Here is a 20,253-nt window from a genome sequence, read left to right on the forward strand (position 1 = left end):
GATGTTAAGGATCCTGTGAAACTATCTTGAAGAAGAGCGGGGAAACTCTCCTGATGCCCTGTCCAATACTTACCCCTCAAGCAGGAGGATCATTATCACATTGCTGTTTGTGGGATCTTGCTGTATGCAAATTGGCGGCTGTGTTTCCTAAATTGCTGCGGTGGCTTTGCTTAAAAAATAGCGCTTCATTGGTTGTAAAGCACTTTGGAACATCCTGAGGTCATGGGTTATGATCTTTTAAAAATTGCTGTAGTCGAACACACTGAGTGTCGAGGGTCCTAATAGATCTCTTTCAACATTGTCCTAATCACATGGAATCACAGTCTTTTATGGGCAGAATTTTTAGGTTGGCGTGCGGGCACACGCCTGACCCGATTGGACGCGAAATGGCGCGAGGTGACGTCAGGCGAGCCAATGCAATCCTGCGCTCACGCGATATTTCGGTCGGTGGGTGACTGCGAATGCTGGAAGCACGCCTAACGACAATTAAAATTGTTACAGTTCCAATTGTCCCAGATTTTTCGTGGCCCGTCCAACATAATGTTTGGCGGACGGGCGAATCTGTCAGGCGGACTTCGCATTTTTGATGAAACCTCATCCAAGGGCGGGATGAGGTTCCCGTTATTTAAATGAAAGAAAAAAAAACCTATGGACAGGATTTTTAACACGTACACGTTCAGGTAACTGATTGTGGTGGTTGGACATTTCTTTCGTGATTTTGAAATCTTTATTTAATTGTTTTGGAGTCTTCCAGCTCCCTGAGGCAGCTCTCTGCCTTCAGGGAGCTTTCATTCAGCGCTCGCCCGTGCCCGCTCTTACGTAAGTGCCCGCCCCCCACCCGTGCTTCACGCTGGCTGGCTGTTGATTGGCCTGTCAGCGTGAAATCACGGTCGGGGGTCCGTTCACCAGCCAATCCCGGACCCACCAGACCCGACCTAAAGATTCTGCCCTATGGCACAGAAGGAGGACATTCAGCCCATTGAGCCTCTGCTGGAATATACTACGACACCATTCTTGTCCCTCACATTTTCTTCCTATGCGCTAAGACTTTATAGATACCTATAACGTATTAAACGTTATGGCCCATTGCTTTGACCACTTGTCCAAATCATTTGATGTGGACTGCAGCAGATCAGGAAGGCAGCTCACCACCTCCTTCTCAAGGGCAATTAGGGTTGGGCAATAAATGCTGGACTAGCCAGTGATGCCCACATCCCATGAATGAATAAAAAAAAGATTTCCAGACCTGTTTTCTTAGGACCAACGGCTCCCCTCATATCTCAGTGTGATTGGGCCAATTTGCTTTTAAATTTTGAATCTGAGGCTATTAATGCAAATTAAAAACAGTAGTGCTTTAGTGTGCTTTGATGTTAGATCTATTTTAGCACCTTGACTTTATAAATTATTAAATGGCAACTCAAGTACTCAGTGGTTATAAACCAATGGAGGCCTTCGAACAATATTTGATTAAAAAGTAAAGCAAGCCAATGCTGGACATCTAAAATGAAAACAAACAAACTCTTATGGGCTGCTGTGCGCTGGTAGCATCTTCAGGCAAAGCCTCAATTTTAAAATTCTCATCCTTGTGTTTAAATCCCTCCTTGGCCTCCACCCTCCATATCTCTAACTTTCTCTAGGCCTAAAACCCCCCCAAGATCTCTGCACCCCTCCAATTCTGACCTCTTGTGAATCCCTGATTTTTATCACTCCACCGTTGGTGGCCATGTCTTCCGCTGTTCAGACCCTAAGTTTTGGGAAATCCCTCCCCAAATCCATCCGCCTCTCTGTCCCCACCCTTAAAACCTACCTCAGAACCAGCTTTTGGTCACTTGTCTTAGCATGTGGCTTGGTATCAAATTCTGGCTGATTTCACTTCTCTGAAGTGCCTTGGACTATTTGCATGATACTAAAGGTACTTTATAAATGTAAGTTGCTGTAGCATAAAAGATGTGATCATGATTCGTCAGCCCATTATGCATTCACATTTTTATTTTCTTTCAAGTAGAGGCCTAAAATGCGCCACTGACTCACTATCACCAGTTTTCCACTCTTGTCCAAATTCAGCATCTATTGTATCTGAGATAATTAAATTGCGCACTATCGACAGGGTGTTTGATATTAGGAATATAAAATTGCAAGAAAAAACATTGAACGAGTGGAATCCTTTAAGAAGAAATGTTTTGGTTCGGTCCTTTGGGTGGTCTCATTTTAAAAAAAAATCATTTATGGGATGTGGGCATCACTGGCTGGGCCAACATTTATTGCCCATCCCTAATTGCCCTTCAGAAGGTGGTGGTGAGCTGCCTCCTTGAACCGCTGCAGTCCATGTGGTGTAGGTACACCCACAGTGCTGTTAGGAAGGGAGTTCCTGGATTTTGACCCAGTGACAGTGAAAGAATGACGATATATTTCCAAGTCAGGGTGGTGAGTGGCTTGGAGGGTAACCTCCAGGCAGTGGTGTTCCCATGTGTCTGCTGTCCTTGTCCTTCTAGATGCTACCAGTTGTGGGTTTGGAAGGTGCTGCCTAAGGAGTCTTGGTGAGTTCTTATGCACACATTTCAAGATTGGCTTAATCTTGCGCCCACTCAAGCTTGATGCTGAACATTTTTAGGGTCTGAATAAGAAACGGCAGTGTGAAAGGCAAAGGACCTTTATCCACACTTGAGCCCCCACCACCACCACCCCAGCCACTGTGACATTATGTTTTTCCTGGTATAATTATAGTTGTGGAACTAGCAGAATGTTAAAGTAAAACAGGTATGCTGTCAAAGTTTGATATCAGGGATTGATATGTTTGATATCAGGAACAAAACATTTGGTTAATTGGGTCATGCAGTCACTCAAATGACTTTCATAGAGTTCACTGTCTTCACCACACTTCCTGGAGCACAGGAAGTTGTGCGTTGATCTGATCAGGGTTTTTAATGTTAGAAGGACTTGACAGGGTAGATAGATACAGAGGTAGAAAACGGAGCCCAGTGAATTGTGCACCTTCTCAGCCCACTTTCTTCCTCTGCAGCAAATGCAGCACAGTAGCTCCCGACCCACACCAGGCAATGCTTAACATGGAAAACAAAAACAGAATTACCTGGAAAAACTCAGCAGGTCTGGCAGCATCGGCGGAGAAGAAAAGAGTTGACGTTTCGAGTCCTCATGACCCTTCGGCAGAACTGAGTAAAGTTAGGAGAGGGGTGAAATATAAGCTGGTTTAACTTTGTGAGGAGGGGGGAGAGAAGTTGAGGGTGGGATGGTTGTAGGGATAAGCAAGCAGTGATAGGAGCAGATAATCAAAAGATGTCACAGATAAAAGGAACAAAGAGGTGTTGAAGGTGGTGATATTATCTAAGAAAATGTGCTAATTAAGAATGGATGGCAGGACACTCAAGGTACAGCTCTAGTGGGGGTGGGGTGGAAAGACTGACGACAGGGTATTACAGTTATAGATTTAAAAATAATGGAAATAGGTGGGAAAAGAAAAATCTATATAAATTATTGGAAAAAACAAAAGGGAGGGGGAAGAAATAGGAAGGGGGTGGGAATGGGGGAGGGAGTTTAAGATCTAAAGTTGTTGAATTCAATATTCAGCCCGGAAGGCTGTAAAGTGCCTAGTCGGAAGGTGAGGTGCTGTTCCTCCAGTTTGCGTTGGGCTTCACTGGAACAATGCAGCAAGCCAAGGACAGACATGTGGGCAAGAGAGCAGGGTGGCGTGCTAAAATGGCAAGCGACAGGGAGGTGTGGGTCTTTCTTGCGGACAGACCGCAGGTGTTCTGCAAAGCGGTCGCCCAGTTTGCGTTTAGTCTCTCCAATGTAGAAGGGTCATGAGGACTCGAAACGTCAACTCTTTTCTTCTCCGCCAGTTCTGCCGAAGGGTCATGAGGACTCGAAACGTCAACTCTTTTCTTCTCCGTTTTGGATATCCAGCATCCTCAGTAATTTTTTGTTTTTATCTCAATGCTTAACATGGGGTTGACCATCACGGTGAAAACCATCATTCCACAAGATGAAAGGCCGTCAAAGTATTTCCTGTGTTGGGGAGATTCTGAAACAAGGTGCCATAATCTTCAAATTAGAGTCAGCCGATTCTAGAGGTAATCAGGTAGCACTCCTTTCTTTCAAAGTGAAGTTGAAATCTGGAACTCCATTCTGTCCAAAATGCTGAGGATGTTCAGACAATAGAAACTTTCAAGGCTGAGACTGTTAGAGTTTTATTGGATAAGACCGTGAAGGGATATGGATTAAATTGGGTTGAGGTACAGATCAGCCATGATCTTTTATAAATGGTAGGGAGAGGTTTGAGGGGCTGAATGGACTACCCTTGTTTATGTTTCACAATACAGTAAGTGTATGTGCTTCACTGAATCTTTTGAAATGGTTCTGCTTTGGCCTCCTTATATAACCGGTCTATATCTCTCTGTATTTCATCTCGTCCATTCGTGGATTCTGATGGAATCCAGCCTCGCAATTACAAAATAAAGTCAACTAAAGTCCTGCACTTTCAGTTTGTTATTCTCTTCTTGGCCTTTAGTATAGCCTCAAAACTCATTGTGCAATGATCAAACACTTCCCCATCACTGATTAATGTACAGTGGTGACTAAATACAAAAACAAATAAATCACAAAGTGTTAAGAAACAGTTTCCGGTTACTTCTTAGAAATTTCTTGTGGGTTTCACCTGTTCCCTCTGGTTATTGTCAGTCTGTCCTCTTTACCATCGGGGCGTTGAAATTCCTTGGTAATATGAGTTTGTCTTAAGCTGCTTCTATGATGGGCTGAGGAAGCTGCCAGTGTCACCAGGTCATAGTGCAACTGCTGCCAGTCCTGGAAATAAGCTCACTAAATACCAACAACTTTAAACCTGTTCACTTTTGAGCGGTTAACCTGGTTACCAAGCTCAGTTAATCTGGCTGGTTGTTTATTTTGTTATTTCTGTTGACAGCACATCATAAACTGTAAGAGACCAACTGATCCCTCAAAACTGTCCCACGTCATGATGAGTGGAACCTCAGCATAACAGAGAATCACAGAATTATTACAGTACAGAAGGAGGCCATTCGGCCCATTGTGTCTGGGCCGGCTATCCGAATGAGCATTATGACTCTGCCATCCTCCTGCCTTTTTTCCCTGTAATCCTGTACATTGTTTCTATTTAAATAATCATCTAATGCCCTCTTGAATGCCTTGATTGAACCTGCCTCCATCGCACTTTCAGGCAGCACATTCCAGACCCAAACCACTCGTGTAAAAAAGTTCCTTCTCGTATCGCATTTGCTACTTTTGCAAATCACTTTACACCTGTGCCCTCTCATTCTTGATCCTTTTATGAGCAGGAACAGTTTCTCCCTATCTACTCTGTCCAGCCCCTCATGATTTTGAACACCTCTATCTTTGTAAATGCGAGTAGGCTCTTTCCACTTAGATTAGGAGAGATAAACATGAGAGGACATGGCTTTAGGGTGAAAGGAGAAAGGTTTAGGGGGAACATTAGGGGGAACTTCTTCACTCAGAGAGTGGTGGGAGTGTGGAACAAGCTGCCATCTGACATGGTAAATGCGGGCTCACTCTTAAGTTTTAAGAATAAATTGGATAGATACATGAATGGGAGAGGTCGGGAGGGTTATGGACTGTGCGCAGGTCAATGGGATTAGCAGAATAATATTTCGGCACAGACTAGAAGGGCCGAATGGCCTGTTTTCTGTGCTGTAGTGTTCTATGGTTCTTTGGTTCGATCTAATCTCCTCTTAGCCTTCTCCTCTCCAAGGAGAACAATCCCAACTTCTCTAATCTATTTTCAGAATTGAAATTTCTCATTCCTGGAACCATTTTTGTGAACCTCTTCTGCACTCTGTCCAATGCGTTCACACCCTTCCTAAGGTGCGGCGTCCAGAAGTGTGCACAATACTCCAGCTGAGGTCTAACTAGTGTTCTATACAAGTTCAGCATAATCTCCTTGCTCTTGTATTCTATGCCCCTATTAATAAAGCCCAGAATACTGTATGCTTTATTAACTGCGCTCTCCACCTGTCCTGCCACCTTTAATGGCTTATGTACATATACACCCAGGTCTCTCTGCTCCTGCACACCCTTCAGAGTTGTACCCCTTGTTTTATATTGTCTTTAATGTTCTTCCTACCAAAATGAATCACCTCACACTTCTCTGCATTGAACTTCATCTGCCACCTATCTGCCCACTCCATCAACTTGAAGAACTTTTGAAGTTCTACACCGTCCTCCTCACAGTTTACAATGCGTCCAAGTTTTGTATCATCCGCAAACTTTGAAGTTGTCCCCTGCACACCAAGATCTAGATCATTAATATATATCAGGAAAAGCAAGGGTCCCAATATTGACCCCTGGGAAACTCCACTACAAACCTTCCTCCAGCCTGAAAAATATCCATTAACAGTTATTCGCTGTTTCCTATTACTCAGCCAATTTTGTATCCACGTTGCTACTGTCCCTTTTATTTCATGAGTTATAACTTTCCTCACAAGTCTGTTGAGTTGCATTGTATTGAATGCCTTTTGGAAGTCCATGTACACCATGTCAACAGCAATATCCTCATCAACCCTCTCTGTTATGTCTTCAAAACAATTCCAGCAAGTTAGTTAAACACGATTTTCCCTCAAGAAATCCATGCTGGGTCTTCCTAATCAACCCACGTTTTTCCATGTGACTATTAATTCTATCCTGAATAATTGTTTCTAGAAGCTTCCCCACCACCAAAGTTAAACTGACTGGTCTGTAATTGCTAGGCTTATCCTTACAAAGTTTTTTGAACAAGGGCATAATGTTTGCAATTCTGCAGTCCTCTGGCACCTCCCCTGAATCTAGGGAAGACTGGAAGATTATGGCCAGTACCTCTGCAATTTCCACTCCCTCTTCCTTCAATATCCTTCAATATGCATTTCATCAGGTCCCAGTGCCTTGTTAGCTTTAAGTACCGATCGTTTATACAATACCTCCTCCTTATCAATTTTGAACCCTCTTTTCTCATTCATAGGATGTGGGCATCACTGGTTAGGCCAGCATTTATTGCCCATCCCTAATTGCCCTTGAGAAGGTGGTGGTGACCTGCCTTCTTGAACCACTGCAATCCACTGTGCTGTTAGGGAGAGAGTTCCAGGATTTTGACCCAGCGACAGTGAAGGAACGGTGATACATTTTCAAGTCACGATGGTGCGTGGCTTGGAGGGGAATTTCCAGGTGGTGGTGTTCCCATGTGTTTGCTGCCCTTATGCTTCTAGGTTTAATGGTCGTGGGTTTGGAAGGTGCTGTCCAAGGAGCCTTGGTGAATTCCTGCAATGCATCTTGTAGATGGTACACACTGCTGCCACTGTGCATTGGTCAAGGAGGGAGTGAATGTTTGTGGATGGGGTGTCCATCAAATAGGCTGCTTTGTCCTGGATGGTGTCAAGCTTCTTGAGTGTTATTGGAGCTACACTCATCCAGGCAAGTGGAGAGTATTCCATCACACTCCTAACCTGTGCCTTGTAAATGGTGGACAGGCTTTGCGGAGTCAGGAATTCCTAGCCTCTGACCTGCTCTTGTAGCCATAGTATTTATATAGCTGGTCCAGTTCAGTTCTGGTCAATGGTAACCTCCCAGGGTTTTGATAGTGGAGAATTCAGCAATGGTAATGTTATTGAATGTCAAGGGGCGATTGCTAGATTCTCTCTTGTTGGAGATGGTCATTGCTTGGCATTTGTGTGGTGCGAATGTTACTTGCCAGCTATCAGCACAAGCCTGGATATTGTCCAGGTCTTGCTGCATTTGGACATGGACTACTTCAGTATCTGAGGAGTCGTGAATGGTAAATGCTGAACATTGTGCAATCATCAGCGAACATTCCCACTTCTGACCTTATGATGGAAGGAAGGTCATAGATGAAGCAGCTGAAGATGGTTGGGCTGAGGACACTACCCTGAAGAACTCCTGCAGTGATGTCCTGGAACTGAGATGATTGATGTCCAACAACCACAACCATCTTCCTTTGTGCTAGGTATGATTCTAATCAGCAGAGAGTTTTCCCCTTGATTCCCATTAACTTCAGTTTTGCTAGGGCTCCCTGATGCCACAGTCGGTCAAATGCTGCTTTCCTGTCAAGAGCAGTCACTCTCACCTCACCTCTGGAGTTCAGCTGTTTTGTCTATGTTTGAACCAAGGCAGTAATGAGGTCAGGAGCTGAGTGACCCTGGCAGAGCCCAACTAAGCATCAGTGAGCAGGTTGTTGCTAAGCAAGTGCCGCTTGATAGCCCAATTGATGACCCCTTCCGTTACTTTACTGATGATCGAGAGTGGACTGATGGGGCGGTAATTGGCTGGGTTGGATTTGTCCTGCTTTTTGTGTACGGGACATACCTGGGCAATTTTCCACTTGGCTGGCTAGATGCCAGTGTTGTAGCTATACTGGAACAGCTTGGCTAGGGCCGTGGCAAGTTCTGGAGCACAAGTCTTCAGTACTATCCCTGGTAACATTGTCAGGGCCCATAGCCTTTGTAGTACCCAGTGCCTTCAGCTGTTTCTTGATATCATGTGGAGTGAATCGAATTGGCTGAAGACTGACATCTGTGATGCTGGGGACCTCCGGAGGAGGCCAAGATGGGTCATTCATTCGGCCCTTCTGGCTGAAAATAGTTGCAAATGCTTCAGCCTTATCTTTTGGCACTGAGTACAGAGTTTTCTCCTCTGTCACTATGGCCTGGGTAGCATCTGTTTCCTTGGCAAAGACAGATGTAAAGCATTCATTAAACACTTCAGCCATGCCCTCTGCCTCCATGTGTAAACCCCCTTTTTGGTCCCTAATTGGCCTTACTCCTCCTTTTACCAATATTTTACAATTTATGAGCCCATTAATGTGACATTGAGATTCCCTTTTATGTTGGCTGACAGTCTTTTCTCATAATCCCTCTTCGCTTCTCTTATTTGCTTCTTCACCTCTTCTCTGAACCTCCTGTATTCAGTTTGGTTCTCAGCTGTATTTTCTACCTGCTATCTGGCATAAGCACATTTTTTCTTCTTTACCTTAATTTCTATCTCCTTTTTCATCCAGAGGGCTCTGGATTTGTTTGCCCTACCTTTCCCTTTTGAGGCAATATACCTTGATTGTGCCCAAACCATTTCTTCTTCAAAGGTGGCCCATTGTTCAGCTACAGTTTTACCTGCCAATCCTTGGATCTAGTCTATCCGGCCCAGTCCTGTTCTTGCCCCACTGAAGCCTGTTCTCCCCCAGTTAATTATCCATACTCTGGATTGTCCACTGTCCTTTTCTACCGTCATCCTAAACCTTATGATACAATGATCATTGTCTCCTAAGTGTTCCCCCACTGACATTTGATTATACGCTTTTCTAATTTGCAACTATTTAAACACACTCCCTAACAGCAGTTTCTTACCAACCAGTGAACTTACAATTTTCCTGTGATGTTACTGTTCAATTCTTTTTCAATTCTTGGAAATCTATCATGTGAAACAAAAATAAAAATACCTGGAAAAACTCAGCAGGTCTGACAGCATCTGCGGAGAGGGATACAGTTAACGTTTCGAGTCCGCAGATGCTGTCAGACCTGCTGAGTTTTTCCCAGGTATTTTTTATTTTTGTTTTGGATTTCCAGCCTCCGCAGTTTTTTTTTGCTTTTATTCATGTGAAACAAAAACATCCTTTCCCGGAAAGTGAGCAAGGCAAAACTGAAACTGTCATGACCTGCCTAGGACTCTCAATTTGAACTTCCTGCAGAGACTCCCATTCGCAAAAGCTTGAGTCATTCGTGTTTACTGCAGTCTTACAGATTTTAAATGCTTGTTTCAAGTGTGCAAGAACAGGAGGAGAGGACCTCAAAGATAAAATACAAAGATAAAATACAGAGGACCTCCCCAGTTTAGAGTCCGGTACTCCTTATGGTGCCTCAGTTTTGGGATCAGACCTTAATGTGTGCGACTGAAGTTTCTCTTTAATGCTAGCATCAACCCTTTTAAAACAGAGAGAGAGATACCCTTCAGATGCACGTGTTAAAGCTCCTATTTTCCATACAATCAGTTCAGTGTCATCCACATTGTAATCAGCACACCAGACTTCCTCCCACACGCGGGAATTCCCCGTGAGTGGGTTGGGTCCCTTTATCTGCTCTAATTACCCAACACTATCAATCCAACACAATAATACAGAATATTATACCCATTGTTATTGAAACGCTGCCACCTTCCACCCTTCCTCTTGATTTTCCTTCTTCTACACTTATTTAAAATCTGGCCATCAAAAATGCGTTCCAGTTCTGATGAAAGGTCATCAACCTGAAATGTTAACTGTTTTTCTCTCTCTCCGGAGACCTGACTTTCTGAGCGTTTTCCAGCATTTCCTGCTATTACTTCAAGTTAACAACTTCCATGGTGCTTTTCTTTTAGCGTAAGTCAGCTTCAGGTTTCTGAATTTTGAGGAGAAGCAAAATTGGATTGCAGAATTTGCTATATTCACTCACTAAAAACTGCTGGCTTTAGCCATAGCCCACTTTGCATAAACCATTGATTTCCCATTGCTAAGGAGAAAGGGGATGGGATTAAGGAATGTGAGCCTCAAAGCCCACTAAAAGTCCCAGACTCCTACCTGATACATTTGAAGCCAGTTCTGGTGAAAGGTCACAGACCAAAGACCATAAGACCATAAGACGTAGGAGCAGAAATAGGCCATTCGGCCCATCGAGTCTTCTCCGCCATTCAATGAGATCATGACTGATCTGATAATCCTCAACTCCACTTTCCTGCCTTTTCCCCATAACCCTTGATTCACTTACTGATTAAAAATCTGTCTATCTCAGCCTTGAATATACTTAATGACCCAGCATCTACAGCCCTCTGCAGTAAAGAATTCCAAAGATTAGGCAGTAAATTAAAAAGCAAGACCTCTCGGGTTGTAATCTTTGGATTACTCCCAGTGCCACGTGCTAGAGAGCTCAGAAATAGGAGAATATCGCAGATGAATACATGGCTTAAGAGTTGGTGCAGGAGGGAGGGTTTTAGATTCCTGGATCACTGGGACCATTTCTGGGGAAGGTGGGACCTGTACAAACGGGACAATCTACATCTGAACCAGAGCAGGACTAACATCCTTGCGGGCGGGTTTGTTAGTGCTGTTGCGAGGAGTTTAAACTAATTCGGCAGGGGGAGGGGACACAGAATGTTAGCAGAATAGGGACACATCATAATACATTAAAACAATCAAGTCAGAGGGAGTACAGCTGCATTAAGTTTCAAGGGAGTAAGGCAAGGCTGGATGGCCTCTACTTTAATGCCAGGAGTATTACAGGTAAAACGGATGAGTTAAGGGTGAGGATTGACACATGGAATTGCGATATAGTAGCCATCACTGAGATGTGGTTGAGGGAGGGGCAGGATTGACAGCTCAATATTCCGGGATATAGAATCTTCAGGCAAGACAGGGGAGGGTGTAAAAGTGGAGGAGGCATTACATTATTAGTTAAGGAGTCAGTTACTGCAGCAAGGAGAGATGGTATCATGGAGGGGGCATTGAATGAAGTTTTGTGTGCAGAGTTTAGGAATAAAAAAGGGGCAGTCACATTGTTAGTCGTTTATTATAGACCCCCAGATAGTCAGCAGGAAATTGAGGAGCAAATATGTGCACAATTTGCAGAGGTGTGTAAAATCAATAACAATAGGGTAATTACATTAAGTGATTTCAACTTTCCCAACATTAATTGGGATAGACATAGTGTTAAGGGCTTGGATGGAGTGGATTTCTTGAAATATTTACAGGAGAACTTTTTAGGTCAATATGTAGAAGGCCCAACAAGAGACGGCGCAGTGCTGGACCTAATTCTGGGGAATGAAGCCAGACAGGTGGCTGAGGTGGTGGTGGGGGAGCATTTTAGTGATAGCGACCACAACATGGTACAATTTAAGTTTGTTATGGACAAAGAAACAGACAAGTTACAAAACATTGTTTTGGATTGGGGGAGAGCAGATTTTAGTAAAATAAGGCAGGATTTGGCCAAGGTAGACTGGGGACAGCTACTTGTGGGGAAATCTACGGAGGAGCAGTGGGGGTGTTCAAAAAGGAAATGGGGAGGGTACAGGCTCAACACGTTCCCTCTAGGGTGATAGGAAGGAGTAACAAGCCCAGAGAACCATGGATTACCAGAGATATTCAGGTTACGATGAGAAGGAAAAGAGAGGCTTTTAGTAGGTACAAGGGAAGCAAATCAGCAGAGGCATTAGTGGACAACAGACAGTGCAGGGTGGAGCTTAAGAAAGCAATTAGGAGAACAAAGAGGGGATATGAGAAAGCTCTGGCTGGTAAAAGTAGGGAAAATCCCAAGATATTCTATAAGTATATCGATGGGAAGAGGATAACCAGGGAAAGAGCAGGGCCCATAAGGGACCAAGGGGGCAATCTATGGGTGGAGCCAGAGGACATCGCTAGAGTGTTGAACGAATACTTCACGCCCGTCTTCACTCAAGAGAATGAGGATGAAGGTATTGAACTCGGGGAGAGAGACTCCGAGGTTCTTAAGCAAATTGATATAGGGAGTGACAAGGTATTGGAGGTGTTGGCAGGCTTAAAAGTGGACAGATATCCAGGTCCGGATGATTTGTGTCCCAGACTGCTGAGGGAGGCAAGAGAGGAAATCGCAGGGGCTCTGACCCAAATTTTTAATTCCTCTCTGGCCACGGGGGTGGTACCAGAGGACTGGAGAACAGCTAATGTGGTTCCGCTATTTAAGAAGGGTTGTAGAGATAAGCCAGGGAGCTAGGCCAGTGAGTCTCACGTCAGTGGTAGGGAAACTATAGAAGAAAATTCAGAAGGAGAGAATCTATCTCCACTTGGAGAGGCAAGGTTTGATCAGGGATAGTCAACATGGCTTTGTCAGAGGGAGGTCATGCCTAACAAATTTGATTGAATTTTTTGAGGAGGTGACCAGGTGTGTAGATGAGGGTGGTGCAGTTGATGTAGTTTATATGGATTTCAGCAAAGCCTTTGACAAGGTCCCACATGGGAAACTTATAAAGAAGGCAAAGGCACATGGGATACAGGATAATTTGATAAGGTGGATTCAAAATTGGCTTAGTTGTAGGAGACAGAGGGTGAAGACAGAAGGATGTTTTAGTGACTGGAAGCCAGTGTCCAGTGGCGTAACACAGGGATCTGTGCTGTGTCCTCTATTATTTGTCATTTATATAAACGACATAGATGACTTTGTGGGGGAATAGGATTAGTAAATTTGTGGATGACACAAAGATTGGTCGGGTGGTTAACAGTGAGGTTGAGTGTCTTGGGCCACAGGAAGATACAGACGGGATGGTCAAATGGGCAGATAAGTGGCAGATGGAATTTAACCCTGTAAAGTGTGAGGTGATACACTTTGGAAGGAGTAATTTGACAAGGAAGTATTCAATGAATGGCATGACACTAGGAAGTTCTGAGGAACAAAGGGACCTTGGCGTGTGTGTCCATAGATCTCTGAAGGCGGAGGGACATGTTAGTGGGGTGGTAAAAAAGGCAAATGGGACATTTGCCTTTATCAATTGAGGCATAGATTACAAAAGTAGGGAGGTCACATTGGAGTTGTATAGAACCTTAGTGAGGCCACAGCTGGAGTACTGTGCGCAGTTCTGGTCGCCACATTATAGGAAGGATGTGATTGCCCTGGAGGGGGTGCAGAGGAGATTCACCAGGATGTTGCCTGGGATGAAACATTTAAGTTATGAAGAAAGGTAGGATAGACTTGGGTTGTTTTCGTTGGTGCAGAGAAGACTGAGGGGTGACCTGATCGAGGTGTACAAGATTATGAGGGGCCTGGACAGGGTGGATAGGGAACAGCTGTTCCCCTTATTTTAAGGGTCAGTCACAAGGGGACATAAGCTCAAGGTGAGGGGCAGGAGGTTTAGGGGGGATGTGAGGAAAAACCTTTTTACCCAGAGGGTGGTGACGGTCTGGAATGCACTGCCTGGGAGGGTAGTGGAGGCGGGTTGCCTCACATCCTTTAAAAAGTACCTGGATGAGCACTTGTCATAACATTCAAGGCTATGGGCCAAGTGCTGGTAAATGGAATTAGGTAGGTAGGTCAGGTGTTTCTCACATGTCAGTGCAGACTCGATGGGCTGAAGGGCCTCTTCTGCACTCTGTGATTCTGTGATTCTGTGATTGAATCCTTCTGAGAGAAGAAATTCTCCTCATCTCTGTTTTAAGTGGGCACCCCCTTACTCTGAGATTAGGCCCTCTGGTCCTAGACTCTACCAGAAGGGGAAACAACCTCTCAGCATCTACCCTGTCAAGCCCCCTAAGAATCTTATATGTTTCAAGAAGGTTGCCTCTCATTCTTCTAAATGCCAATGAGTACAGGCCCAACCTACTCAACTTTTCCTTATAAGAAAATCCCTCCATCCCCGGGATCAACCTAGTGAACCTTCTCCAGACTGCCTCCAATGCCAATACATCTTGGCCAGGATTTAATGGAGGCTGCTGACGCGGTCTAGGTGGCGGGCAGGCAAGCAGTGCGGTCCATGTCAATGTATCGGTAATTACATTGTCAAAGTCCAATAACAATCTTCTTGTTAACTTTTCCATCACAGATACAAACACTGGCATCTACCAGACTATGTGGAAAATTGCCCAAGTATGTCCTGTACACAAAAAGCATGACAAATCCAACATGGCCAATTACCATCCCATCAGTCTACTCTCGATCGTCAGTAAAGTAATGGAAAGGGTCAGCAACAGTGCTATCAAGCAGCACTTGCTTAGCAATAACCTGCTCACTGACATCCTGTTTTGGTTCCGCCCGGGCCACTCAGCTCCTGACCTCATTACAGTCTTGGTTCAAACATGGACAAAACAGCTGAACTCCCAAGGTGAGGTGAGACTGACTGCCCTTGACATCAAGGCAGCATTTGACTGAGCGCGGCATCAAGGAACCCTAGCAAAACTGAAGTCAATGGGAATCAGGGGGAAAACTCTCTGCAGACTGGAGTCATAGCTAGCATAAAGGAAAATGGTTGTGGTTGTTGGAGGTCAGTCATCTCAGCTCCAGGACATCACTGCAGGAGTTCCTCAGGGTAGTGTCCTAGGCCCAACCATCTTCAGCTGCTACATCAATAAACTTCGTTCCATTATAAGGTCAGAAGTGGGGACGTTCAAGGATAATTGCACAATGTTCAGCACCATTTGTGGCTCCTCAGATACTGAAGAAGTCCATGTCCAAATGCAGCAAGATCTGGACAATATCCAGACTTGGGCTGACAAGTGGCAAGTAACATTCGCGCTACACAAGTGTCAGGCAATGACCATCTCAAACAAGAGAGAATCCAACCATAACCCCTTGATGTTCAATGGCATTACCATCACTGAAATCCCCACTATCAACATCCTGGGGGTTACCATTGTCCAGAAACTGAACTGGACTAGCCATATAAATACTGTGGCTACAAGAACAGGTCAGAGACTAGGAATCGTGTGATGAGTAACTCACCTCCTGACTCTCCAAAGCCTGTTCACCATCTACAAGGCACAAGTCAGGAGTGTGGTGGAATACTCCGCACTTGCCTGGATGAGTGCAGCTCCCACAACACTCAAGAAGCTTGACACCGTCCAGGACAAAGCAGCCCACTTGGGGATTGGCACCACATCCACCAACATTCACTCCCTCCACCACCAATGCGCAGTAGCAGCAGCGTGTACCAAGAAACAAGATGCACTGCAGGAATTCATCAAGGCTCCTCCGGCAGCACCTTCCAAACCCATGACCACTACCATCTAGAAGGGCAAGGGCAGCAGATAGATGGGAACACCACCACCTGGAAATTCCCCTCCAAGTCACTCACCATCCTGACTTGGAAATATATCGCTGTTCCTTTATTGTCGCTGAGTCAAAATCCTGGAATTTCCTCCCTGACAGGACTGTGGGTGTACCTACACCACATGGACTGCAGCGGTTCAAGAAGGCAGCTCACCACCACCTTCTCAAGGGCAACTAGGGATGGGCAATAAATGCTGGCCCAGCCAGTGAAACCCACACTCTGTGAATGAATCAAAAAAAAAACTGGCAATTACATTGTGCAGCAATTACATTGCTAAGGCAATTGCATTGTTAAAACAGATGGGCATTGATTCACCAATAAGTGGGTACAGCTGTAACACCCTAGGGTGGAAGCGGCTGTGAAAACCTACTACACTGCAGAGCTGTCTTGAGAATAAACCACCTAAAAAGTAAAGGACTAGCTTGGACTCATTCTTCCATGACAAGCACATATTGTGAGTAATAGTCCATTCCTGTCGGTGGGAAAACTGGGATGGGGTTCAACAACTTCAGATCATGAACTCTCTCCTCCATCCACACCCCCTTTCTGGTCCCCCCTTTTCCAATAATTTATAATTTTTAAAATATATTTTTCTTTTCCCACCTATTTTGAAATGTATTTCGATCTGTCGTTTTACCTCCACCTTTTAGCCTATTTCGATCCCTTCCCCCCCACCCCACCCCGACTAGGGCTATCTGTCACTTGCTCGTCCTGCTTTCTACCCTTAATGTCACCATTAGCACATTCCTCAGTTAATATCACCACCATCAACACCCCTTTGTCCTTCTGTCTATGACATCTTTGGCAATCTCTTCTTTGCCTCCACCTATCACTGGCCCTCTATCCAGCTCTACCTGTCCCACCCCCCTCAACCAGCTTATATTTCACCACATTTCTATATTTCTTTAGTTCTGATGAGGAGTCATACGGACTCGAAACGTTAACTGTGTTCCTCTCCGCAGATGCTGTCAGACCTGCTGAGTTTTTCCAGGTATTTTTGTTTTTGTTTCATTACTGAGCCGCTTAAAGGCCATTATCCCTGAGTCCATAACATATATTTGGTAGCAATTCTCGACCACATGCAGAGTGTATGCTGAAGTACTCTGCAGCACTTTATCATCCCACTTCAAAGAAGGACAGCGATGAATTAGCAAACATAGAACCTTTCTTTTTTAAGGGATCCTTTTCTGAGAAACCCGATTGTGACTGGTCTTAAATATTCATCAGAGGCAGGCGGGGGAGTTTAGAAGAATGAGAGGTGACCTCACTGAAACATCTAAGGTCCTGAGGGAACTTGACAGGGTAGATGTTGAGAGATTGTTTCCTCTGGCTGGAGATGCTAGAACTAAGGGGAAAGCTAAAAGCAAAAAACTGCGGATGCTGGAAATCGAAAACAAAAACAAAAATACCTGGAAAAACTCAGCAGGTCTGGCAACATCTGTGGAAGGGAGCACAGTTAACGTTTCAAGTCTGAATGATTCTTCAAAAGAACTAATGAAAAATAGAAAAGGGGTGAAATATAAGCTGGTTTAAGGGGGGTGGGACAAGTAGAGCTGGATAGAGGGCCAGTGATAGGTGGAGATAACCAAAAGATGTCATAGACAAAAGAACAAAGAGGTGTTGAAGGTGGTGATATTATCTAAGGAATGTGCTAATTAATGGTAGAAAGCAGGACGAGCAAGGTACAGATAGCCCTAGTGGGGGTGGGGTGGGGTGAAGGAATCGAAAAAGGCTAAAAGGTAGAGATAAAACAATGGATGGAAATACATTTCAAAATAATGGAGATAGGTGGGAAAAGAAAAATCTATATAAATTATTGGAAAAAACAAAAAGGAGGGGGAAAAATCAGAAAGGGGGTGGGGATGGAGGAGAGAGTTCATGATCTAAAATTTTTGAACTCAATATTCAGTCCGGAAGGCTGTAAAGTGCCTAGTCGGAAGATGAGGTGCTATTCCTCCAGTTTGCGTTGAGCTTCACTGGAACATTGCAGCAGGCCAAGGACGGACATGTGGGCACGAGAGCAGGGTGGAGTGTTGAAATGGCAAGCAACAGGGAGGTCTGGGTAATGCTTGCGGACAGAAGGAAGGTGTTCTGCAAAGCGGTCACCCAGTCTGAGTTTGGTCTCTCCAATGTAGAGGAAACCACATTGGGAGCAACGAATGCAGTAGGCTAAGTTAAGGGAAGTACAGGTGAAATGCTGCTTCACTTGAAATGAGTGTTTGGGCCCTTGGACGGTGAGGAGAGGGGAAGTAAAGGGGCAGGTGTTGCATCTTCTGCGGTTGCATGGGAAGGTGCCGTGGGAGGGGGTTGAGGAGTAGGGGATGATGGAGGAGTGGACCAGGGTGTCCCGGAGGGAACGATCCCTGCGGAATGCCGCCGGGGGGGGTGAAGGGAAGATGTGTTTGGTTTTGTCATCATGCTGGAATGATGACAATTGGCGGAAATGGCGGAGGATGATCCTTTGAATGCGGAGGCTGGTGGGGTGATAAGTGAGGACAAGGGGCACCCTATCATGTTTCTGTGAGGGAGAGGAAGGTGTGAGGGCGGATGCGTGGGAGATGGGCCGGACACGGTTGAGGGCCCTGTCAACCACCGTGGGTGGAAAATTTCGGTTAAGGAAGAAGGAGGACATGTCAGAGGAACTGTTTTTGAAGGTAGCATCATCAGAACAGATGCGACGGTGGCGAAGGAACTGAGAGAATGGGATGGAGTCCTTACAGGAAGCGGGGTGTGAGGAGCTGTAGTCGAGGTAGCTGTGGGAGTCGGTAGGCTTGTAATGAATATTGGTGGACAGTCTATCACCAGAAATTGTGACAGAGTGGCCAAGGAAGGGAAGGGAAGTGTCGGAGATAGACCATGTCAAAATGATGGAGGGGTGGAAATTGGAAGCAAAATTAATAAAATTTTCCAGGCCCAGACGAGAGCATGAAGCAGCACCGAAGTAATCATCGATGTACCGGAGAAATAGTTGTGGGAGGGGGCTAGGGTAGGACTGGAACAAGGAGTGTTCCACATACCCCATAAAGAGACAGGCATAGAACTAAGGGGCACAGTCTCAGGGTCATTGAAGACTGAGATGAAGAGGAATTTCTTCACTTGGAGAGTTGTGAATCTTTACCTTAGAGGACTACGGATGCCCAATTGTTTAGTCTATTAAAGGTAAAGGTTTCTGTGGGAATTAAGGAATAAGGGGATCAAGCAGGAAAGTGGGGTTAAGGTAGAAAATGAGCCATGAGAGGAGCACAGTTAATGTTTCGAGTCTGTATGACTCTTGAACAGAACTAAGGAAAAATAGAAGAGAGGTGAAATATAAGCTGGTTTAAGCGGGGGTGGGACAGGTAGACCTGGATAGAGGGCCAGTGATAGGTGGAGATAACCAAAAGATGTCACAGACAAAAGGACAAAGAGGTGTTGAAGCTGGGGATATTATCTAAGGGATGTGATAATAAAGGTACAGATAGCCCTAGTGGGGGTGGGGTGGGGGGAAGGGATCGAAAAGGCTAAAAGGCAAAGATAAAACAATGGATGGAAATACATTTCAAAATAATGGAAATAGGTGGGAAAAGGAAAATCTATATAAATTATTGGAAAAAAGGGGGATCGGAAAGGGGGTGGGGATGGAGGAGAGAGTTCATGATCTAAAATTATTGAACTCAATATTCGGTCCGGAAGACTGTAAAGTGCCTAGTCAGAAGATGAGGTGCTATTCCTCCAGTTTGCGTTGAGCTTCAATAATTTATATAGATTTTTCTTTTCCCACCTATTTCCATTATTTTTAAATGTATTTCCATCCATTGTTTTATCTTTGCCTTTTAGCCTATTTCGATCCCTTCCCCCCACCCCACCCCCACTAGGGCTATCTGTACCTTTATTATCACATCCCTTAGATAATATCACCAGCTTCAACACCTCTTTGCCCTTTTGTCTATGACATCTTTTGACTATCTCCACCTATCACTGGCCCTCTATCCAGCTCTACTTGTCCCACGCCCCCTTAAACCAGCTTATATTTCACCTCTTTTCTATTTTTCCTTAGTTCTGTTGAAGAGTCATTCGGACTCGAAACGTTAACTGTGTTCCTCTCCGCAGATGCTGTCAGACCTGCTGAGTTTTTCCAGGTATTTTTGTTTTTGTTATGAAACTATCATTGATTGTTGTAAAAACCCATCTGGTTCACTGATGTCCTTTAGGGAAGGAAATCTGCCGTCCTTACCTGGTCTGGTTTACACATGACTCCAGGCCCACAGCAACGTGGTTGACTCTTAACTGCCCCCTGAAATGGCCGAGCATGCACTCAGTTCAAGGGCAACAAATGCTGGCCTTCCCGGTGACACCCAAATGCCATGAAAGAATTAAAAATAAATCCAGTCCTGAGTGATTAGCGCTGGCATTCAATCAGATGGGGAACAAACAATGCATTGTGCTTTTCAACAGTGAATTTCATTGCTG

The sequence above is a fragment of the Cetorhinus maximus genome, chromosome 14 (assembly GCF_964194155.1).
Source record: "Cetorhinus maximus chromosome 14, sCetMax3.hap1.1, whole genome shotgun sequence".
Classification (NCBI taxonomy): Eukaryota; Metazoa; Chordata; class Chondrichthyes; order Lamniformes; family Cetorhinidae; genus Cetorhinus; species Cetorhinus maximus.